The following is a 25,806-nucleotide window of genomic DNA, read 5'->3' as shown; positions in this document are numbered from 1 at the left end:
ATAGAGTCTTCAGACATAACTGGATCAAGACGGTCAAATGGTGTCTTCACAGCTGACTCCTTCCTCTCCAGGTATTTCTCTCCTTTATGTTGACTTAATTCTAAGTGGTTGGTTTCTACTTAGAGAACACTTCGGCTGCAGGTCTGCAGAAAGGGAGTCTTCTTTCCTAATTGTTTCAATAGAAGGTCCAGATTTCAGTCTTATTTGTCTGTCTTGGATTATTTGCCCTCCCTTGAAACAATCACTGTGACCAACAGAAGTGAATTTTCTGATTCTCAAGATATGGGTCAGCTTCCACCTCTGAAGCAGGAAGGGTAAATCAACTACTCCACCCAAATCATACAGAGCTACAGTGGGAAAGACTAGCTTCACCAAAGGAAGACTGGGAGTGTTCTATTCAGAAAAATGAGGCATCTGTTCCAGGCAGGTAAAATATAACAACAAATATATATAACACAAAATATAACAAAATATAACAAAATATAACACAAAATGGTGAGTTTTGAGTTTATATGTGTCTTTCCCCCACCAAACTGAGCCTGTCTCACTCATTCACAGTCCCCTGTGGCGTGGCCCTCAAGGACAATATAAGGACAAGCACTTCTCCTTAGTTCTTTGGGAATGTATAGTAGCTCCATTTAGTCCCTTGAGAACATGGTTATTAATTGTCTGTGTTTACTGAATATTTCCTCATTCTGTGAAGCAATTTATGAGTCGTGGTGCAGCTTGCAGAGACAAGCATTTCTCGAGTCCTTGCTTGACAAGCACAGAAGGAAATTTATGTGTTGTACTGTGATATGTATTATGTTTACTTGCTAATGAAATTTATTCCAGTTTTTGTGTTTATTTATAGCACACCAATTCAGAACTGATGCAGTCATTAGAGAATGGGTTATACGTGACCAATTTAAGATATTTAAAACCTCTTATTGTAGTGACAAAAGATAAGGGAGTTAAAATGAATAAGGAAAGAGAAGTTTTTGTTACTGACAAAAGACAAAACGGAATGAGAGGTCTCTAGCGAATACATATATATATGCATCTTATCTGAAATTTTATTTGAAATCCTATTTGATTTTTAAGTCTCAGTATGCAGAGAAAAATCCTAGTCACTCATGGCTAATCCAGAAAAGTCTAAGAAGATTGTATGAATATTAGCCTTTGAGTGGGTTATAATACCTTTAGTGGTTTTTTTCTCTGTAACTCCCAAAAGTCTCCCATTCTGTGCCTGATATAGTAGGAAACACAATGGCTTTATAGTTTTAAAGACCTGCATTCAAGTTTCTGCCTGCAATATTCTGCCTCTATTGTCAAAATACACAGTTGTATATTTTGATAACTAAGGAAAGGAAACCAAGATAAATTCAAATGCATTGTTCTATGTGCTTTATATATATTTACTCATTTAATCCTTACAACAAGTTTTTGATGCGGGTATTTCCCATTACACAAGTGAAGACACTGAGGCACAAGGCAGTTAAGTAACTTGCCTAGGATTGCACGCTTAGTGAGTGACAGAGTCATCAATTTGACACAGGCACTTGACACTGCAGTTCATGTTTTGACCATGCAGTATGTTGCTATTTACTATGTTGAATGGCTTCTCCAGTATGGCTTGGGAATAAGACAGGTCTAGGCTCAAACTCCAGCTCTACCACCTGCTAACCAGTGACTTAGGCAAGTTACTTCAACTCTCTAATCCTAGGTCTGCATCTGTTAAATGAAGATAATAATATCAATATAAACCCACTAGCACCATACTTTGCACTCAAATGTTAGCTTTCGTCCTGCAGACACACATGGTAATTGTAGACCGGCTTAGTGTCTAACCTCAGCCGCTGAGTGTATGTGGCTTTAGGAGAATATTCAAAAGAAAGCACAATTCTAGAAGTCACCCAGTGAGTTCAGGTAGAGACAAAAAGAAAAAACAAGTATTTCAGACTTGACGTATAAAAGCAAGTTTTGGCTTTGAATTATCCAATTCATTTTGGGAGTGTCAACCTAACTTATGAAACGTTGTCAGTGGTCCAAAAGTCACATTAGGATTTCAGGAAAGAAGAACTAGGCTATTGATCTGCACATTCAAGAAATATCAAAGATTCAGTGTTCCCCTGTGACAGAGTAAGTGAATGTGTATTGCCAAAACAATCCCTACACAGTGGTGTCATATGTGTGAAATCCTTCAACAAAAGACAGGTAGGCCACAGCCAAAGAGAAGATTTTGGCTCCAGTAATCACCCAGCTGGTGTTTTCTGACAACCTAATGACCAAATTGAATCATCTGCATAACCAATCTAATTGATTATATTGAAACAGATTATGAAGGTGGTTAAAAAAAAAAAAAAAAAAGATATCCAGGCAGTCTAGAGGTACATTTGCATGTCCCTATAGATACCCAATATAAACCTAGATTTAAAAAAAAAAAAGACAGTATAGCTGTTTATTTGCTTCCAAACAGTTGGCTAGTATATGACCTGTAGACACATAGCCATATGTAATCAGAGTCCATCCTCACTGATCTAAAATATGAGAAAGGATTATTATTCATCTCCATAGCAACAATTTATTGAACAACTCTTTGTTGGGCACTGGGCTAAGCACATAAGGTATATTATATAATATAATCCTCACAACCCTATTTCAATGCAACAAGTACAACTATTACCTACATTACAGACAAGGAAAGTGGCTCAAAGACTGTAATCGGCTTTCCCAGGTCCACACAGCTGGTTTATTGGTTTCAACACTTTCATCTGCATATCAGAAAAACCTAAGTTCAAACTAAAGACTTTATTATCCCACGTAACAGAAAGCTTATTAGAGGCAGAGCGAGCCCTGGAGATGATTGATTTGCTTGAGTAATAGCTTAAGCATCCTGTTAAGGTCCAAAGTTCTATTCTGTTTCTCAGCTCCCCCTTTCACAGGCTGCAGTGGTTTCAGGTATCATATCTAGAGTCAGTTCCTGTGGATTTCTTTTATAAGACAGAAACTTTCCTCAGACACACATCCCAGTGCTCCCCAGCTTCTTTCATGTCTTCTGGACTCAGAATATGTGACATAGCCATTCCTAAACCAATTGCTTAGGAAAAGGTATAGAATTATCATTAAACTAATTGGGCCACATGGAGGCAGGATGATGCTGAAAAAAATATTGGTTTCAGATTATTGGATAGGAAACAATATTGGATGAGAAAACAAATAGCAGATTGACTCTTTGTTTTCCTCAGGTTGTTGGCTATAAATCAACAGTAATGGTCATTGCAACCAAGATATCAATAAAAGGCAAACACAGGTGTGTCCAAAGTAGGTGTTCTTAATTAATGAACTCTACCACATGGTAGGTTTATATTCCCCTGTCCAGATAAACCAGGGGCCTTTATCCCAGTGCTACCAACCCAGAGAAACTGCAAAACTCCTGTTAACTGGTCATCTTGGGAGGCAATCAGTGCTTCTAGACATAGATTCGACTGTGTCAGCCTTCAAACTGAACTACTTGCTTCTGTTCTTGCCACCTTCCAGTCTGTTTCTCATTATGGCTCAAGGGATCTGATTCAAATTTAAACCAAGTCATGCCATTTTATGTTTAAAATCCTCAGCAGATATCTACAGTTATTAGGATAATGGCCAGCACCTGGAACGTGTTCCATGACCATGCATGTCTGCCTCCTGCCTATCTCTCCAGTAGCCTGTCTCTCTTTTCTGGCCACACGGGCTTCCTTCACACTATCCTCCCATGATTTTCACATGCTAGTCTCTCTTGGTAATTCTTCTCCCACTCTCTTTACCAAATCAACTCATTATTCTGATCCGGGATAAACCATCATCTTCCTCGGAGAAGTCTTTCCTGACCCTTGATAATATCAAATCGCCATCTTAGAGCCTCTCACAGCACCACGTTCCCCTGCAGCGAACTTACATTAAGCTTGGACTATTATGCCCACTTACTACAGTTTCATTTTCTATTTATTTGAGAGGTTAATTGATTAATCATACGTGTTCGTTAGTCTATAAGCCCACTGTCTTAGTCCATTTTGTGTCACTATAAAGAAATATCATGGAATACTATGCAGCCATAAAAAAGGATGAGTTTGAGTCCTTTGTAGGGACTTGGATGCAGCTGGAATCCATCATTCTTAGCAAACTATCACAAGAACAGAAAACCAAACACCGCATGTTCTCACTCATAGGTGGGAACTGAACAATGAGATCACTCGGACTCAGGAAGGGGAACATCACACACCGGGGCCTATCATGGGGAGGGGGGAGGGGGGAGGGATTGCACTGGGAGTTATACCTGATGTAAATGACGAGTTGATGGGTGCAGCACAGCAACATGGCACAAGTATACATATGTAACAAACCTGCACGTTATGCACATGTACCCTACAACTTAAAGTATAATAATAATAAATAAATTTTAAAAATAAAAATAAAAATAAAAATAAAAAAAAGAAATATCTGAGGCTGGGTAATTTATAAAGAAAAGAGGTTTATTTGGCTTGCACTTCTGCCACCTGTCCCAGAAACATGGCATCAGCATCTGCTTCTGGTGAGGGCCTTAGGAAACTTCCATTCACAGCAGAAGGCAAAGAGGGAGCGGGTGTGTCACGTGGAGAGAAAGGAAATGAGAGAGAGGGGAGGAAGGTGCCAGGCTCTTTTCAACAGTAAGATTTCACAGAGACAAAGAATGAGAACTCACTCAATCTTATGAGAATGGCACCAAGCCATTCATGATAGATCCATCCCCATGACACAGACACCTCCCCACTCGGCCCCATCTTTAACACTGGGGATCAAATTTCCACATGAGATTTGGAGGGCACAAACATCAAACCATATCAGCCATGAAGGCAGGGATGGATCCTGCGTTTGCTGGTTTGTATCCCTGGTTTTTAGCATGTTGCCTGGCACACGGTGAGTGCTCAAGACATACTGGTTAAATTAAAAACAAACTAGAGAACTTAACACTCCCACTCTATTGCCTTAGCCTCTTCACTACTGTAATTCATCTCCATTCATTCTCCCTCTCCACCTCCACCTAAGCAGATTCACATCTTGACCCCAATCTCCTCGCTCCCAATCTCTCTCTGTCTTTTTTGGTTCTGCATACTCTAAGGAGTTGGACTCACCTCCAGGATCTTTACAACTGATGCATGGTGCAGCCTGATCTCAGCAGCTGGATCTAGAAAACAACTAAAATGCTCCCAAGTTCCTAAGATGTATTAGAAATAATGAATAAGCAAACAAGTAAATAAATTAGCAGCACAGTGTATGACTAAAAGCCCAAGCTTTGCAAGTTACAACAGTGAGATCTTAATTTACTAAATGTATACCCAGGTTAGCTACATAACCTCTCTGAGCATCAGTTGTTTCAGCATAAAATGGGGATAATGATATTGATTTCACAAGATTTTCATAGGTATTCAATAAGCTAATGTATGCAAACATTTAGCCCAGAAATGGAAGCTATTATTAACAAACCAAATTCCTATAATGACAAAAATGTTCCTCTCAGAAAATCTGTCTTTGAGCCAAACTCTTTAATAAAATGATGGAATGAATTAAGGAAGAGGGGGTTAAAAACTATTGCTATACAGATTTCAGGCAATGGATGTAGTTAATATAAATGGTTCGCAAGGCAAAGTGCTTGACTTTTTGAACCTAGTCAGTCCATGCTGTGCTCAGAACCCCAACAAAACTTTTAGGTCCAATAGAGTACTGAAATCCAGGTCAATTGTTCTTTTTCCAGAGTCCAGTCCTAGATTAATTCTCTGCATTAAAACTTTTCCTGTATTAATTAGCTCACTCCCTTCTGCTCTGTTAAACTTGGTATTATTCTGCCACTTAGTTTTGACAACAAAGAGCAGTTGTCAACAGCAGTTTTGGATGTTTGCATATTCTGCTTGTCTTCTCTGTCACTTTAGCTGTATGTTACAAGAAAAGGCAAGAATAATGTTTTCCAGCAGCTGTGGCAGAGTCTTTGGCATATAAACCATTCACCAGCATTTGACACCCACAGCAGACGTCATTAATCAATTAGAATGTTCTTTCCCACTGAAACGCACATGGAGTTTCTTATTCCTTTTCAATGCCAAACTACAGAAGCTGCACCACTTAATTAGAGTTGCTATGTAAGATATAACCTATTCTCCCTGCTGGACTTAGGAAAATGTTCTACAAGAAACCAGAAATCTAGTTATCATACCAAGAAACGCAAGTGTAACCTTATAAAATATCACCCATGAGGACTAGCTTTGGAATGTTAACACAATCAAGGAACTACAGTGCAGAAATAAAAAAGAACCGCAATCCAGAAACAAAAAATTATAATAATGGCAAAACTGCCCAAGTGCTTTACTTTATTTTCAAATGCCTTGAATGGAATACCAATTAGCTCAGACATACTCTATTTTAAATTTTCACTTTTCTTTCTTCTCTACTTCCTTCACACACTTCTTCCATGGCTCATTTGTCAAAATCCTCAAAATACTTGTCACCAAGCCCTAGAACATCCCCTCTTGCCCTTGTTCTCCTCCCAATTTTCTCTAAATTTGTATCACTGAAGCACAAAAAGCTAGTCTGGAATGATATAGAAGGGGGAAATACTGAAAAGGGTCATATCAGCATCATTTTTCACAGCAGGGTTAAAGAGAGGATTCAGAATTCTCACCCATTAGAAAGGTTTGAATAGACCGAGGCTGTAATTTGGGGGCCATTACTTCACCCTTCCTCCATCTTCGGAATCAACGGTTCCCATTACCAGTGCTGGCATTCGCAAAACGAATCCCAACAAGCCAAATCTAAGCGCAGCTTTGACATAATGAATGGCTTTTTTGAAGCTAATGCTCAGAATTCCCCACAGAGCTTGTGGGAAAAAAAAACAGCCACTTCAAATGATGAGAGCCTATTTCCTCCTGTATAGCCACCTTCTGTCTCTCTCATCTCTTCATCATGTAACAGAAAATGTGAAAGGAGAGGAGACTGCTAAGAAGGAGACAGCCTTGATTTCATTCATTAAAAGAACCAAAAATTAGAAACAAGTGACAACTTCATTGGCTTCTACCTCATCTCAAAACATAAAATCCCTGAGCAATAAAAGATCCAATAAAAACACACAAAAGGACTGATAGAAAATGCGACCCATCACCATCAATTCCCTGACTTTAAAGGAATCTTGATCTTTCCACTGAATGCAGAATTTTTCTTCTAGCTTTGAGTTATATAAATTTTCATTACTGACATCCAATTTTATTTGAATTCTAAAACTTTTTTTAGAATATGTACCTCACACAGCTATGAAACCCAGGATAGCACAGCTTTCCCTAGGGCCCTCTGTAGTTCAGGACAACCAAGCACGTATGTTCTGATTCTATGAGGGATGAATAAGACAAAAGTCTGGAGGAAATAGAGTGCCAGAAAAGCTCACAGAAGGTCAGAAGCAAGTCTTTAGAAGAGAGAGAACCAACTGAGTCAGGGATTCTGAAGTCTACCAGGCCTACTTAGAAAAGACTTATATTCAAATCAGCAAAGTGCCCAATACGCCTCTTCCAACCCAGGGTTGAAGGCACCCAAGAAAAAGTCCCTATGGCTACACTCCAGCACCTCAGGAGATGGCTTACAGGTATTAACTGCAGCAAAATGATATTACATCAGCATCAAATTATATTAGATGGTCTGAGAGAGAGGAGAGAAAGGAAAGAAGGGATTGCTGGCCAACTTCGATATTACTTATAGTAGGGAAGTACCAGACACTATCCAAAACAGATAAATGTTTTGTATAAAGGTATAATAAGGGTAACCATTAGACAGAGCATCCAGATCTTCCTAAATGCTGATCTATCAAGAAGAAAAAGGAAAGAAAAGAAAAAGAAAAAAGAAAGCAATAAAATAAACCCATAGGGAAACATTATTGATGTACACACACCCCACATCACATAAAATAAAACAATATAACACAACTGAGATCAAAGCTCTCAATCATATCAATAAATATAAATGGGCATAACAAATCCATAAAAAATGTTTAGGTTTGCTAGCAAACCAAAATTCAACACATCTGAGAGACACATGCAAAACAAACAAATTACGAAAGATTAAAAGTAAAAAATGGATATATGAATAAGCAAAATCCAATTCAAAGCCATCATTGGAAGGGGAAAAGCCTGTTTACAAGGACAATAACTATTATTATTATTACAGTAATAATAACACCTAAGTAAAATCCACATGAGAAAAAGTAAAAAATATTTCTGAAAAACACAGAAGCAGACTTGAACAAATAAGAAGGCTGTCTTTCCATATTCTAGACAAGGAAGTACCAACATCAAAAAGTTGGCAGCGCACACAAAGTTAACTTTTATTCTTTGTGAGTGCCAATAAGATGTCATCAGGTTTTTATTTTCCTAAAGATGAAGTTGATTATACCACTAATTTGGAAAAACACCAAAAAATATAAGAAATAGGAGGGGGAAGCCTAGCCCTGCCTGATATTAAGATGTTTTTCCAAATCTATAAAACTTTTAAAATATGGTATTGGTTTTATTTTTTATTATACTTTAAGTTCTAGGGTACACGTGCACAATGTGCAGATTTGTTACATATGTATACATGTGCTATGTTGGTGTGCTGCTCCCATTAACTCGTCATTTACACCAGGTATATCTCCTAATGTTATCCCTCCCCCCTTCCCCCTCCTCACAACAGGCCCTGGTGTGTGATGTTCCCCACCCTGTGTCCAAGTGTAAAATGTGATATTGGTATTTGAATAGACAGAAGGACAAATGGAACAAATAGAAAATCCAGAAATAGATCTGATCACATATGAAAATTTAGCATTTAATAACTGAAATGTGTAAAATTAATATTTTTTATTAATTCAGATTCAGCATCTGAAATTAATTGGGAAAAGATGAATGTTTTAATAAGTGGTATTGAGATACATGGTAAGTCACCTGGAAAATGATAAAATTGGATCTATTCCTCACTCCATATACCAATATAAATTCCAAATGTGTCAGATTTAAATGTAAGACTATGACCAGGCACAGTGGCTCATGCCTGTAATCCCATAACTTTGGGAAGCGAATGCAGGCAGATTGCTTGAGGCCAGGAGTTTGAGACCAGCCTGGCCAACATGCCGAAACCCTGTCTCTACTAAAAATACAAAAATTAGTCAGGTGTGATGGTGCACACCTGTAGTCCCAGCTGAAGCAGGAGTATCACTTGAACCCAGGAGGTGGAGATTTCAGTGAACCATGATTTCACCACTGCACTCCAGCCTGGACAATAGAGTGAGATTCAGTCTCAAAAAAAAAAAAAAAGATACAATAAATGTAAGACTACTACTATATCAGTACTATTTTAAAAATGGTTGAACTTGGGAGTAGGAAACACTTTCCTATGACTCAAAATCTAGACGCAATAAGAGAAAAGTTAGATAAACTTGACATACAAATTAAAATTATAAAAACTATACAGCAAAAAATTCTTAATTTAAAATTTTTTAAACCCAGAGAAAAATACTTGCCACTTTTTGCAGGGATAACGAGTTAATATTATAAAAATAGAGGAAAAAATAGGTCAATTAATTATAGTAAACTGGGCAAGAGCTATAAAGAGATATTCCACCAAAAAGTAATGTAAATGGCTCTCAGTCCATATGAAAAGAGACTTAATCTTACTAATAATAAAATAAATGCAAATTAAGATTATATATGCTATTCACTCAGAACGGTAAAAAAAAATCTAAAAGTTCAATAATCCACTCTTTTGGCAAGGTTGGAGGAAACATTCTCATACATTGCTGGTACAAAACAGAACAAACCCATTGAGAAGAGATTGACACTATCTAGCAAAACTAATAAGCATTTACCCTTTGACTCAGTAATCTCACTTCTAGGAGTCCATTCCAATGGCAAAAATAGAAAAAGATGTATGCAGGAAATTATGTGTTACAGCACAATTTATTACAGTAAAAGTCTGCAAACAAACCAAATAGCTATCAACAGAGAACTGGTTTAGTGGTCAGCAAACCACAGTGCATGGGCCAAATCTCCAAGCCTGTTTCTATACAGCCTGGAAGTTGAGAGTGGTTTTACATTTTAAACAATTATAGAAAAAAAAAAAACTGTGACAAATATGTTATTATCTGGTTCTTTAGAGAAAATATTTGCTGAACTCGGCTATGACCCAGCAAGGTACATCTGCACAATGAAGAACTACACAATTGTAAAGAAAAATGAGGACTAAAAATAACAACTGCAATAGATTGAAACACAACAAATATGTGAATTGATACCAATATTTAAAAACAGTAATGTGGGGCCGGGCGCGGTGGCTCATGCCTGTAATCCCAGCACTTTGGGAGGCTGAGGCGGGCAGATTACCTGAGTTTGGGAGTTCGAGATCAGCCTGACCAACATGGAGAAACCCCGTCTCTACTAAAAATAAAAAATTAGCCAGGCATGGTAGCACATGCCTGTAATCCCAGCTACTAGGGAGGCTGAGGCAGGAGAATCACTTGAACCTGGGAAGCAGAGATTGCGGTGAGCCGAGATCGTGCCATTGCACTCCAGCCTGGATAACAAGAGTGAAACTCCATCTCAAAACAAAACAAAACAAAACACAGACAATAATGTGGCTCATTGTTTGTGTGGCAGTGGTTCACACCTGTAATCCCAGCACTTTGGGAGGCCGAGGCGGGCGGATCACAAGGTCAGAAGTTCGAGATCAGCCTTGCCAACATGGTGAAACCCCGTCTCTACTAAAAATACAAAAAATTATCCAGGCATGGCAGCAGGTGCCTGTAATCCTAGCCACTCAGGAGGCTGAGGCAAGAGAATCGCTTGAACCCAGGAGGTGGAGGCTGCAGTGAGCCAAGGTCTCGCCACTGCACTCCAGCCTGGGCAACAGAGCAAGACTCTGTCTAAAAAAAAGAAACAACAACAACAATAACAAAACAACTCATTGCTCACTTTTGGAGAATGCCAAGAAACAGGCAAAAAAAATGAAAGAATTGAGCATTTAACCCACTTTTCCTGAGAAACCAGTTGCTACTATCATGACAAAAAGAGGGACAATAAGGTATATGCTCCTTGATATAAATAATAACCGCCATCCATGAAATAATGTGGAAAACAAATCAAATCTTAATCTGAGTAAGCTTTTAAATCTGGTTATCAATTTATAGAATATACACAGGATAGAAAAAAATGCTTTTAATGACACCACAGAAATAAAATTAGCAAAATTTAGACTACGAGAAACTCTACTGACAAAGTGACCAGATTTTTCAACAAATAAGTTGCAAAGAAAGAAAGAAAACCTTAGATCAAAGGAGGCTTAAGAGACCTATTAAACAAAATATATGAGTCTTATTTTCATCATAAGTCAAACTAATTATGAAAACAAATTGTGAGAAAGCATTTCTGTAGCAACTGAGAAAATTTTAACATAGAGTAATACTTGAAAAAATTAAGAAATTATTAATTATTTTAGTATAATGATTGTATTGAGATTATGTTTTTTGTTTTTGTTTGTTTTCTGGGTTTTGGCTTTTTGTTTTTGTTTTTTTGTTTTTGTTTTTGTTTTGGGACAGAGTCTCGCTCTGTCATCCAGGCTGGAGTGCAGTGGTGCAATCTTGGCTCACTGAAACCTCTGCCTCCCGGGTTCAAGCAATTCTCATGCCTCAGCCTCCCGAGTCGCTGGGACTACTGCCATGTGCCACCAGACCGGCTAATTTTTGTATTTTTTGTAGAGATGGGGTTTCATCATGTTGGCCAGGCTGGTCTCCAACTATGGACCTCAAGTGATCCACCGACCTCGGCCTCCCAAAGTGCTTTGATTACACGCCTGAGTCATCGTGCCTGGCTGAGATTATGTTTTTTAGGAGTCCTTATTTTTCAGATTGAAACGTTAATGGAAGAAATGATATCAAGTCTTGGATTTTCTTCAAAATAATCAAGAGGTAGGGGGGTTAGCAAGAGCAGCACATATGAAGTTGGCCAAGAATTGACCATTATTGAAGCTGGGTGACACATTCATCTAAAAAGGCACAGGGGTTCATTGTGCTTTCTTACTTCGTATATAACTGAACTTTTTCATAATAAAAGTATTGTGTTTAAATAAAACCAGAAAAAAAAGAAAGTAAAAAACTGAAGCACCACCATTCACCTCAAGCACTGGGGATAAAGTGTGAATTTTGAATTTTGGGGTCAGCAGTGGTCTGTGGTTTCATTAAAAATTCTCCACTGAGCACAGTGTTTGAGCTGAAGTTCTACATCATCCACAAAGATATCCATCTTTAAATTCACTTTCCTTTTCTTTCCTTTCCATAGACTTTCCACGTCAATCACTGGCTCCCAAGTTTGGTTAAGAAGCAGAATCATCTAGAGAATCTATTTTCAAAATACAGATTTCTGAGTCTCATCCCAGTTCACAGAACCAGGACCTCTATGGGTAGTGCCCTTGATTCTATATTTTTTAAATGCTCCAGTGATTCAGGTGGAGTTAGCTCACAACTCACTGTGGCACTGAAAATTAAACCAATATTGCTCAAGCTTTTATAATCTATGTCCCCTTTTGCTAAACATAAATATATTATATCTACCTTTCATATTATTAATACAAACACTGGAACTTGAAGAACTTTTTCTAACTATGTAGAAAGCTTCTATTTTATACATATTTATATGTAATGTATACTGTATACATTTTACATATTTTATATATTATTTGTATAAATGAATTCTTTATATAGATATATTATGAATTTGTGTGTGTGTGTGTGTGTGTGTCTGTGTGTATCTATATATATATAGATATATATACTAACTACCTCACCTCTCCAAACTCTCCATTCAAGCCTTGGGTCAGTCTTCAAATTATTTCTTGATTATTAACTCAAAATAGTTTAAGCGGCCGGGCGCGGTGGCTCAAGCCTGTAATCCCAGCACTTTGGGAGGCCGAGACGGGCGGATCACGAGGTCAGGAGATCGAGACCATCCTGACTAACACGGTGAAACCCCATCTCTACTAAAAAATACAAAAAACTAGCCGGGCGTGGTGGCGGGCGCCTGTAGTCCCAGCTACTCGGGAGGCTGAGGCAGGAGAATGGCGTGAACCCGGGAGGCGGAGCTTGCAGTGAGCTGAGATCCGGCCACTGCACTCCAGCCTGAACGGCAGAGCGAGACTCCGTCTCAAAAAATAAATAAATAAATAAATAAATAAATAAATAAATAGTTTAAGCAACCTTAAAATAAGTACTATGTCATATTTATTTCATCAACTTCATCACCATTAGCTTCACAATTGGGCAGAATAATTAATTCTTTTATTTAAGAAGTATTTACCAAGCATCTGATATGTGCCAGACATAGTGCTAAGGATACAATGGTGAATAAGATTTCTGCCCCTTGGGAGACTATATCCTAGCATGCAAAGACAATTAATGACTATGATAAGTCAAGATAGTGATGAATTCTATGAAAATAACAAAATAGGGTGAGGTAATTGGCTGGGATAGAGCATGGACTCTACTTTTGAAGGGATATTCTAGAAAGATCTCTACAAAGAGATAACATTTGAGCTAAGACTCATTGACATCTCAACTTTTGAGTTTCAGAAACTAAAGCAGAAGTTTCCAGATTCCTACACGACAACCCTCCCACGTGGCTTCAGGCTTCTATAGTTAGGAAGTCGGGGCAGAAAAGTTCAAATTAAGGGAGTGGAAGATTCCTCAGCCCAAGGGGAATAGGGAACATAGCAATTATGATCCTGGGAACCACAGCTAGAGAGTTTCAATCCTAAGGAGCCAAGAAGGGCTTAGAAGAGTTGATTAGTGATAAGCAGAGTAGACTGAAGTCCAGAGAGCCTTTCCCAAATGTAGAGGACTGCCTAAAACACATGGAGACTTTCCACATCTTTGGACTGTTTAGAGATCTCTAGAATACAACTGAAATTCAATTTCTGTCCAAGGAAATTGAAGAGATCAATGAGGACACCATAAATGTCATGAGCAATAAAGAAATGTGAGTTTTCTCGCACTTGAGAGTTAAGCCTGAAAATTCATAACTACCACAATGAATAATAACTACAATGAAACAGATAAGGTTACTCTGTACTTGCTCTTTTCTATATATAATTTCTAACTCCTACAATCATCTTACAAAGGAAATATTATTACTCCTCCTCAACTCCCCAGTTTGCAGATAGGACATAGAGGCTCAGTGTAAGGTTTCCCAAGGTCTTAGCAAATGAATTTTAAAACCATTTACCTAGTGGCACTAAACACAGTACTAGGCATCTTGATATTTATTTAGTAACTGGCCAGTTGAAGAATCTCTGGCTCAAAGAGTTTTGAACTCATAATAAGTTGGTCTGGTTTACTATGGGTCACTGAAGTGACTTATATATTTAGCATCATGATTTAGGAATTTACTGTGTATAAGGAAAGCACTATAATCAGTCTTAGGAACAATAAAATAAGGTAGATGCTAACCTGTGCAAGCAACAATCTACCAGTAGATAAAAGCACACAAACAAGTATAATGAAGTTAAATAAACTAGAAGTATGAAGCATTTCTTTGGATATTTATAGGAGGGAAAGATCACTTCTGCCTTGGGATTCTGCAGAAAAGGCACGGGACAGGGAGGTAGTTTTAGGTTTTCAATGCCAGTGAGAACCACCCAAATCTTACTCATACTTTCATGAGGATGCCTAAGCAATTACCTTGTGTATTTGAAAATATTAGCTGGCCTAATTAGTTCAGAACCCAAGCCTCTTTACCCTCAGCATCAAGTTTTTGCCTGGATTATACGGATAGTTTCATTAGTCCTCTTTACACAGCACAAATGAATTCCATTTGTTCCAAGAAGCAAGAATGAAGTTCTACAGACACTGCCCTCATATGGATAGTTAGCAAGTTGCACTGACTCTCAAGAAAAGATAAAACCATGTCACAGCATTGATTTACAAATATGTGGTTACCTATTGAATGCCTGTCCCACAACTTCTCCTTTTCTGTAAAATGCACCTCATCCCTAGGGGCTGGGGAAAGAATAAGGGCCTTTCTCTACTACCTGATCCCTGCCACAACCACAGCTGATTGGACCCAGCCTGGAATAAATCTGGCTTCTTTCTCCCAGCAGTAGAATTGGGATCCAGTGTGAACTTCTTTTCTTAGCTCAAACTGAGAAGATGGGCATTTGGAGGCTATGGAAAGCCATATTCTGGCATGAATCTATGAGAAGAGACAATTTGTTAATAGGGAAAAGTAGACAGAGATGCAAAAACAATCAGAAACACAAGTCCATGTAATTAAGAGAGAGAATTGCCAAGAAGGTAATTAATTGCCTTGGCTTCTGATGTTTTTGATTCCTGGGTATAGCCCTGAGATTCTTATAATAAATTCCCTTTTATTTGCTTAAGATAGTTTTAGTGCTTCTGCTACCTGCAACCAAAATACATTTTCAGGAGGCCAGAAGGAAAAAAAAAAAAAAAAAAAAAAAGAGTATAACAAGACTGGGTATGGAAGAAAGTACTTTGTTCCATCGCTGAGGAAGGCTATGGTTCATGAGATGTCATGTTCCGACACTCAGCATCAGGCCCTGTGCTGTTTTTACGAGGAGCTCTGACAGCCTGTATCCAGCCAGAGCTGGGAAGGCGCTGTGACTTCCACACCCTCACGACCATGGCAATTTGACAGCAGAGGATAATGAACCCCACAGCTGGGGTTGGGATGCTTCTGTCTGCTTCAGCAATGGCCTCTTCACTCAGGTATTGGAAAAAAAAGTACTGAGGGGGAAGCTGCTTCCCAGGTCAAAAATGATCCTCGAAAAATGCTGTCCAAGGGCCGCTTTCAAAATCATAATGTCCACAGTAGGCAGGAAACAGGGAGGCATGAGCAAAAATGGAAACCAGTGCTCCTCTGAGGACAAATTTTTCTCTCTACTGAGATGGAAATTTTTCTCCCTTTCCTTTGCTTCTGCTACCATGGAATGGCCCTCTATCTTTCTCTTTTCTGAATTCTCTTGGCTACATGATATAGTTGTTTGTCTTCTCTCTCTTCTACAGGAAGATAAACACTCTGAGAGTAAAATCCAGGTCAACTTCATTTCTAGACTTACACAGTGCCTCACACAGAAAACATGCTCCAGGATAAATGTTTATGAAGGCTCTGCCACTTACTACCTATGTGATCTTGGGAAACTTTCTTAACCCCTTCAAGTCTTATTTTCCTTATTTATAAATAGTGATAATATTCCTTTGCTTTCTGGATTATGTGTAAGTGAAGATTAAGACATCTGTAAAGTGTCTTGCATGGGATAAGCACACCATAAACGGTAGCTATTATTTGTAAGCTGTGGGCATGAGCAGTGGCAAAACCAAACTGCACTCCCTTCTCCCCTGCCTTGACTGTCCTACCTGGTTTCTGTTTCAACCCCAGTGTGCCCCAGTAGCAATAGTGCATCCATTCGTCCAGCAGAGGGAGCTAGACTAGAAAGTAACTACACTAAGTGAACCCTAAGTACACAATAAATAGCTGCATCATACCCGGTTTTGAAATGTGCAAAAAATTATACCTGCTCACGCCAAATTAGAAATGGCTTTCAAGTGCCTGATGCTACATTCATCACCATGTCCCAGAAAGATGCTGACTGAAGGTTTTCAAAAACTTCAAAAGACTCTTGCAATAATTGCATATTCATTAGACAAATTAGTTCTAGATTATTTTTAAAACCATAACTTGGAGGAAAAAAAAAGACCAACAAAGAATTGAATAAAATTATGCAGGAGTGGTGTTTGGAATATAAAAATGTAGAATACTATTCATTCTGTATGAAAGCATTAAATGGAAAAAAGTGGGGAGAGGGAGGAGGAAACCTAAAAATAAAAAACCCCAAAGAGAAAAATAATCTGTCTTTACAAAATTCAGTCCTTGGAAAGTGGATAGAATTTTTCTATTAGTTTTGGTTGGGAGGAAAATGTACAGTTTCCACCTCTGATGGGGGACCCTCATTGGGAAAATAATAACCACTATCATCATAATACTACATTGGCTGAAGTAGGTGATTAGCACGGTGCGACATCTACAATAAGTATCTGTTGGGATCTTGTTCTCTGAGGAGTCACAATCTGGTATAACAGACCTGGCTTCCTTTTTTGTAGGCTCCATTATATCCAAAATAAGCTGCTGCCACTTCGCCCTGATGTATTAACAGGGTAGAAGGTCAGGAAATGCAGAGAAAAGCCACCAAGGGTGCACCCAGGGGCTCAAGCTTCCTGCCTTGAAGTGCATTTCTAAATGGAAAAACAAGTCCGAGAATACCAGACCAGGCAGGGCTCTTCGTGACAGCAGCCGTGAGGAGGGAAATGCTGGTATTTGCCATGTGGGAAGGTTAGGTGACGCGCTCCCTTCCTGAGGCCACATGTGTACAATATCAAGGTATAAATTAAAGAGCCCAGCAGCAGTTCCTGTTACTTGCCAATGCCCATCGAGGTTGATCATTTCACCATATGCAAAGGGCTGGCTGGCTTTCACTTGGCATAAAAATCAAGAAGCTTTTCAACACTGCTGGTTCCAAAACTAACATCATCTTCATGATTATAAGCACAGTGCTATATCACGGGACTAGCAGCGGAGGACGGCATTGAGAAAATAACCACATAATTAATTTATAATTCTAAATTGTAGCTCATGCCCCAAAGAGGAAAAAAGACCAGAGAGCCATAGAAAAAAATTAAGGAGGATTATTTATATTGGGTGAAAGCAGTCACAGAAGACCAGTATTTCTAGGCAGTACAGAATAGTTAAGAACCTAGGTACTGGTGTCAGAAAGATTTAGATTTGAGCCTGAATTTGTCCTTTACTAGCTCTGTGACTTTGACTCTAGGTAAGTCATTTTCCTCTTCAAGCCTGAGTTCTCCCCTTTGCAAAATGAGGATAATACCTAGATAGTAACTAAAGATGTAATGATGTGTTCTACACTAGCCCTAGAATAGACTCAGCAATCAACAAAACTTATTATTGAACATGACAGTCCAAACAATACCATAACCAGTATATTAGTTTGCTAGGGTTACTGCACCAAATACCACAGACTGGATGGCTTAAACAATAAAACTTTATCTTCTCATAGTTCTGAAGGCTAGAAGTCCAAAACCAAGATGTCAGGATGCTTGGTTTCTTCTGAGGACTCTCTCCTAGACTTTCAGACGACCACCTTCTTGCTACGTCCTCACGTGGCCTCTCCTCTGTGTGCATGCATCCCTAGTATCTCTCTGCGTATCCACATTTCCTCTTGTTAAAAGCACACTAGTCACATTGGATTAGGGCCCACCCTAACGCTCTTATTTTACCTTTATCACTCTTAAAAGGCCTTATCTCCAAACACAGTCACACTCTCAGATACTGGAGGTTAGGGCTTCAACACATGAACTGTAGAGGAGAGGGGGAACACAATTAAACCCGTAACGACCAGTTATGGAGCTAACCAATCAGAGAGGGTGCTGCTTGGTCACTGGCCAGTAGAACGAGCTGCCAATTGTATAGAACAGTAGAGTGCACTGATGCACATTGCTTATTGGTATTATTATTATTACTAACTGAGTTTTATTAGCACCGCCTCTACTCAGGGATATACCAGGTTTGTAAGCAGAGTGACACAAAGTTTTCTAGAGGGGAGATTCCAGGAAGCAAAACAGTCTCCAATAAATGTTAACTTCTATATCCTGCTGTGCCTGGAACTGGACAAATACTGAGACGCATCAGAGCTACCTTGTGAAAAGAGACAGAAGGAGAAGAGCAGGAGCGGGAAGGAAAAGAGAGTTAGTGGTGACTGAGTTTGAACAAAGACAATGAGGAAGAACATGTAAGTAGAGGAGAAAAATGACATGAAAAGAGTCAAGAGTCCCGGAGTGAAAGAAGTCTCAGTGGGTCGGGCCCTAGCTTTGGTTCTACCAGGCTCAACAAACCAATCTGAACTTTTATGCGGTCAAAATAAACTCTTCTTAGCAGACCTTCTTCATGAAATCCTGCTAAAAGAGATTCTTCCTCTTCCTCTCTATCCAAATGGATGCTTTTGTTATCCTGTGTTGTTTCAGACTGTAAGTCATGGGAGGGAAAGCAAAAAAAAAACCACTAAAGCCGGGTGCGGTGGCTCACGCCTGTAATCCCAGCACTTTGGGAGGCCGAGGCGGGCGGATCACAAGGTCAGGAGATCGAGACCACGGTGAAACCCCGTTTCTACAAAAAATACAAAAAAAATTAGCCGGGCGCGGTGGCGGGCGCCTGTAGTCCCAGCTACTCGGGAGGCTGAGGCAGGAGAACGGCGTGAACCCGGGAGGCGGAGCTTGCAGTGAGCCGAGATTGCGCCACTGCACTCCAGCCTGGGCGACAGAGCGAGACTCTGTCTCAAAAAAAAAAAAAAAAAACCACTAAAATCTATCACTCTCTTCTGTATTGTTTCCTTGTTCCTCTCTTTGGTTAGCTTTCATTTTATGCTTGCCCATGTGCAGGCACTGTGCTTCACATTGATGCTTTCATTTAATCCTCATAGTTGTTCTGTTATTATTTCACAGAGGAGAAAATGTGAGGTTCAGAGACATTTAGTGACTTGCCAAAGGTCAAACTAAGAGTAAGTGAAGAGCTGGGACTTGAACTTAAATCCATCCCACTTAAAGTCCCTGCTCTTAACCACTATTATCATCCTGTGGCTGTACATTCAGGAAGCAAACAAATGGATAGACCAATCCTGGGGGTAGGTAATGACCAGCACCAGCATTTGGAGTACAGATTGTAGCCATGGGTGCTGTTGGCACCACTAAGGCAATAACAGTCATCATGGGGTCTAAGGTCAATGCCAGGATTTGAGGTCACAGCTTTAGGAAAAACTAAAGATGCAGGGAGGCTTCAAAGTCCAAGATCAAGTTGGGGTATAAGACAGATATAAAGAAAGTTGAGCTGTTGGTCTCTGATTTCTCTTCCTCCCTCACTGTCCACATCCAATTAATCATCAAGTCTTATTTCTTCTACTTCCAAAATATTTCTGCCATTCTTCTGCCTCTCCCCATCCTGACTGCCACTATCCCAATACATTGGGATACATTGAGAGAACCAGTTGGTCTCTCTGTTTTCAGCTTTTCCCCTACACCTTTCATTCCACTGCTGCCAGAATGCTTACTCTCAAATATAAATCTAATCCTACCACTTGCCCACTTACGTGGCTTCAGTAGCTTCCCATGGCCTCAAAGGGTTCCAAAGCTTTCAATTACCAAACCCACCTCACCGCCCTGTTTTCAGTCTTCCATCAGTCATACTGAACAACTTTCAGTTTCTCTGATGTAATACGCCATGTTCTCTCTAGTCTCTAGGTCTTTGCAAATGTTATTCTTGCTCTCTAGAGTCCAGTTTCTACCCTAATGTTTTCAAGTCTCAGCTTGGACATTGCTTCTTTGCAGAAGCCTTCTCTGGCATAGCTGAGAATTTGGAGGACAAACCTAAACCTCATCACATTGAAGTTCCTCCATTATCATTTTTTTCCTACCCTCAACACTTATTACAAAAGCAACTATAATGCTTCATTACAATACCACATCTGTTTCAGGAGTGCTATAAAACATTGTCTATGAGTGTAGAGAGGGAAGTTCTATAGATTAATCAGAGAGAGAGAGAGACCAGAAACAATTGCCTGTAGTAAATATTAAGTCAGTACCACTGTAAAAAGCAGGAGTCCCAGCGTATAGAGAAAAGAGGTAGAAAGCCACTGACCCACAGGAGAAAGTAGCCCTGCTCTGCAGAGGGTCACCTAGAAGAGAAGGTAGACAACCTTCAAGCTCCTCAGCCCCCTATCCTGGAGAGTTTCTGTCTCTGAGTTCTGTGAGGAATCTCCTCCAAGATTTTCAGAGGAAGGATCGAAAAAAGCTGCTTTACTTCTCTGTTCACCCTGGTCCCTGATATCACCATTCTTTGAAAAGCCCTTTGTCATGGGTTTCCCATGTTATATGGGAATGAAGAGCATGGTGACGTATAACTTCTTCACCAAATCAAGCTTTTCTCTTCTGCCTTTGTTCTTTATCGTAGGTAAAAGTGTATGTTACAGAGGAAATTACACACGTAAACCCACTCACTTTACCTCCCTCCTAAGTCTGTTACATGATTGCCTGTAGCATCCTGTGCTCAGCCAATAGAATTGCCTCACCCAAACCCTACATACACAAGATTATAAACCCCCTGTAGGTAGGAACAACATCTGAGTTATTCATTTTAAATCCACCACCTAGCACAGTGTCTGGCTTATAAAGGGGATTTTCAATAACTAAATTTGAATTAATATTTATAATATAAATGAACAGTCTAACCATATGTATGCCTTCTCATTAATAAGATGCATAATAGGTGAAATTTCCCCTCACCACCCAGCCCCACCCACCATTCCCTGTAGCAACAAGAACTAAACAGGCGAAGGGTCTTCCCCCAGCCTCACCTAAAAACGTCTTCTAATGCCACTTTTGGAACAGCAGAAGAAACATTCAACCAGAAATAAGAAAGCTATGAAAAGGCAGAGTTCATTTAGGGTTAGTCTGAAGACTTTGTGTGTGTGTGTTTTTTTTAAAGCAACATCTGGACAAATTTTAAAATGTACTTGTGGTCCCATTCACGAAATGGGAAGCAGACCATGGGCTCAGAGGACCAATTACTTGCCCTTTTGTTTCCTCCATTTCTTGGAGAAAATTTAGTGAGCTGACTTGCAGCATGTCAATATAATAAAGTACCCAACATTTGGGTAAATTATAGATTAGCTGCAGTAATTGTTCAGCTTTTAAAAAGAATTTTCCAAATAAAAAATATTTTTTTATTTAATTTTAATGCATTTTGTTCAGTGTCCTACAGTTTTGAAAAATGCATCATAATAGAACTGAAATGATCTTATGGCATTTTACCCACATTTGATCGAATTTCCCTAATGATTTTTCCAGCTCTTCTATTAAAGCAGGACAAATTGTCATCTAGAGAGATGATGACAAAAAAGTAAGGAAATAATTACAGCTTTTTTTAAATTTGTCATTCAGACCTGGAGATGCTAAATGATGACCAAGAGGATCACCAGGTTACCTGGAAGGAAGTGTTCTCTCTGGTTATTACCATGTCAATACTGCTGTTCTTTAACAACGTGGCAGTGTTAATAGGACTGTTCTTTAGGGGATGAAGCTATGGGGGGTCTTCTGACCTCCAAGTCTCTTGGCAGTTTTTAAGAGAAAAATGCACAAGATGTGGGGTCAGGAAAGCCAGGTCCCAGTCTTAGCTCTTCCATTTGCTTCCTTCATGGCCTTAAAAAGCACATCGTCAAAAGACAATCAGACAAACCCAGGTTGAGATTCAATCTACAAGGTAACTGGCCTGAACTCTTCAAAAATATCAATGTCATGAAAGTCACGGAAAGGCCTAGGAACTTCTTCTTAAGAAAAATAAAGAAGCATGACCGTTAAAATGCACAACATATGATCCTCGACTGGATCCTGGATCAGGAAATCAAAGTGCTATAAAGGACATGATTCAATCAACTAACAAAATTGTCATTTTTTTGCTTATTGATGTGTTACCTTTCAGATTGTCTCTTTCCAGTAGAAACTCCATGAGAGCATGGACATTTTCTAATTTATTTGCTTATGTATCACTAGCATTTAGGGGATGCTCAGTGATTTTTTTAATGACTAAATGAATGAATGAGTAGAATCAGATCTGTCAATCCAATCACTGTCCACAAACTACCAGTATTTCCTAACTTTAAATCAATTAAAGATTTAGATGCTTTAAATCAATTGTATTATTTAAATAAAGTCAGTGCTATTAGTCCCATTTTATAGATTAATAAACTAAGAATCTTATCAAAGTTTCTATCTCCCAGTGAAACTAGAGGCAAAGCCAAGATTTAAATCAAGTTCAGACTCCCAAGTCTTTGTTTCTTCATTGCATGGTGCAGCCTCAGAAAAGCAGCCACATTCACAATCTTCTCCTGTGATCCAATGCCTCTCATTGGCATCCTGAAATCATATATGCAAGGGCTTGACAAGGTTTCATTTTCTTTTGCCACTTGTCTTTGACACGATGCCTTCAGCTGCTGTGGGTGATGGGAAGGCTTTTAACCTGGTGAATCAGTAGCTGATCCCTGTCCACCTTCATCAATGGCACGACACATGGCAGCCTCAGAGACATCTCAGGTCTTTAAGGCATCTTGTTTGTTGCCCTCTAGTCTGACTTTGGCAATTTTCACAACATTAACTTGTCCTTTGGATGAGAGATAAAACCCTCAGTAGTCATTTAGGGCGTGACTTGCATCAGCAGTAATGGTAGCTTGAGTTTTGACATTACTTCATGAAAGTAAAAAGAAAGCATGGAAATTTTCTAAGGAAGTCCTCGTCAAATATTAATTCAGTTACCTATTGAGTTCTAGGCATTGCTCTCAAGCAGGCTGCAGTCCAGTGACAGAAACAGATAATCAAACAATATATACCATCAGAAAGCAAGTACAGCATACCACAGGAAAGGGGGAGAAGCCAAGAAAGGTTTGGGACATGACATCTCTGCTGATGCATGAATAATACATAGAGATACACAGTTAAAAGGGTAAAAGATGTTAATGTTCTTAGCAAAAGGAACTGCACATTTAATGGCCTGATCATGACAAAGCATTACACATTGGAAGAACTTAAAGAAGACCCATGTACCTAGAGCATAAGGTGCAAACTTGCAAATGACGCAACTATAAAATCAGGCAGGAGGCAAAGGTATGTACCTTCTTCTAAAGGCAATGGGAAGCCAATATTAATTTTCTATCAAAATGATCTTCTTCAGGCTTCACTGGAATAATGGCAAGACAATTCAGGTAGACTGAGACGAAGACTGTTTCAATCAGTCTGGTCAAGAAATAAAAACTGCACCAGTTATTTTAACAAAAATAATTTAATGTAAAGAATTGTTAGCCAGGTATTGGACAATTGGGAGATCCAAAAGGAGATACTGAGATATCGTAAGCATAGTAACCACAGGAAGCAGCTAATACTTCAACAACTAGGAAAAGAAAGAGAAGAGGCTGGTATTATTTTAAAAGTACAAATATGGGAAAGAGATGCTGGAGAGATCGAGCCCAAACCTCTGAGGAGAGGGAGCTGCCTGGCTGGTGCTCATTTCCCAGGAGTTTAGAGGATCCAGCAAAGCTGGGATTTAGGCTTCCCAGGAGAGGCCAGTTGGCAGGAGCTGATGTCTCCAAGAGACCTCCGTGAGGCAGGTCCTTAGAGTGTTAAAAAAAAAAAAAAACAACAACAACAACAACTGCAAATAGGAACCAACTTCTGCTACTAGAAACAAGTGACACTGCCAAGGAGAAGCAGCACTGCTGTGTTACAGAAACAGAAAGGAACAAGGCCCCTGTTCCTCCTCTAGTTTCACATCTTCTTCCGGCTTCCTCTCTCTCATTGGCAAAGCCTACCAGGGAGCCAACCAGTAAAGGAAAAATGTGGTTTGCAGAGTTCCAGCCCCAGTATCAAAAAGCTAAGTAACAAAGATGACTTTGAGCTGAGAAACAATAGCTTAGTATTCATCACGTCAGAGGTCTGCAGGCTTCTGTCTCCATAAATACCTTCCTGACAGCTCTGGGGATAGGACCAAACTGAGAGCCATGGATTTAAGCAAGTTCCAAGGAGAGGGGAGCAAAAAAAGGAGATGAAGCCCACCCTGAGAGAATAACAGGGGGGAGTCTGAGCATTCAGAAGATCATGGCAGCCCTATTTCTACTGCCCACTGGAAGGGCACAGCCCAATCTGGAGCAGCCTAAGTCCACGTAGAGCAAAGGACAATTTATCCTCAGGGCTTTGCATCTCCACTTACAACTTCCAGCGTGGGGCCCCTTGCCAAACTCCAGGTTTCCTAAACAATGGCTCTTTGGTAATCCTGGAATACTTTAAGTGCCATTCACCTTACTTCCAGTTTCCTTCTGGGGGTCCTTTTTTTTTTTTTTTTTTTGAGACAAAGTCTCGCTTCATGGCCCAGGCTGGAGTGCATGGTGCAATCTCCACTCACTGCAACCTCCACCTCCCAGGCTCAAGCGATTTTCGTGCCTCAGCCTCTTGAGTAGCTGAGATTACAGGCACACACAACCACGTCCGGCTACTTTTTGTATTTTTAGTAGAGAGACAGGGTTTTACCATATTGCCCAGGCGGGTCTTGAACTCCTGAGCTCAAGTGATCTACCCACCTTGGCCTCTCAAAGTGTTGGGATTACAGGTGTGAGCCACCACATCTGGCAAGGGTATCCTCTTCCCTAACCCTTGGTGCTTACGGTGAAGTTCCAATTCAGTTTAGCAGTGGAATATAGGACAGCCTTGAGCCAATCAGAATGCCACGTGTTCCTGGCCACCGTGATTGGTTCAGGGTGTTGAGGTGATCCAATGAGACCCAATGAGACTAAGAAAGGGACTGTTCTCCATCTGAAACTTAAGCTGGCATTAGAGAGTAGGGGAACTCCTGCAGCTACACGACAACCGCAAGAGGCAAGCTTGTTTGCATACACAGATGCTACATCAACATGGAGGGCACAAAATCCAGAAATGGGTCCTGGTGCCATCATTTGAGCTCCGAGCTGTAACTGAAGCCAAACCTACTGTCAGGTCTTTTCAGTAGGGTGATTACTGCATTTCCTTTTTTATTTAACTCACGTGAAGTGAGATTTTCTTTCACTAGCTACGAAAAGATGCAGTCCAAAAAGATACAGCACCTGTTTCTTGCACTTGTCTCTCCACTCTTTCTCTTA

The 25,806-nt window shown here is 39.7% G+C and overlaps 1 long non-coding RNA gene across 1 annotated transcript; it reads right to left on the bottom strand.

Annotated features, from left to right (window-relative positions):
• On the bottom strand, positions 1–25,329 carry LOC126956817 (uncharacterized). Its single transcript, XR_007726475.1, has 3 exons — positions 25,252–25,329; positions 5,130–5,212; positions 1–166 (listed from the first exon to the last, which is right to left on the bottom strand). It is a non-coding gene; the product is annotated as an uncharacterized LOC126956817 (long non-coding RNA).
• Between the last annotated feature and the right edge of the window lie 477 nt (positions 25,330–25,806).

Source organism: Macaca thibetana, chromosome 6, assembly GCF_024542745.1.
Source record: "Macaca thibetana thibetana isolate TM-01 chromosome 6, ASM2454274v1, whole genome shotgun sequence".
NCBI lineage: Eukaryota > Metazoa > Chordata > Mammalia > Primates > Cercopithecidae > Macaca > Macaca thibetana.
This window is presented reverse-complemented; position numbering and strand designations above follow the sequence as displayed.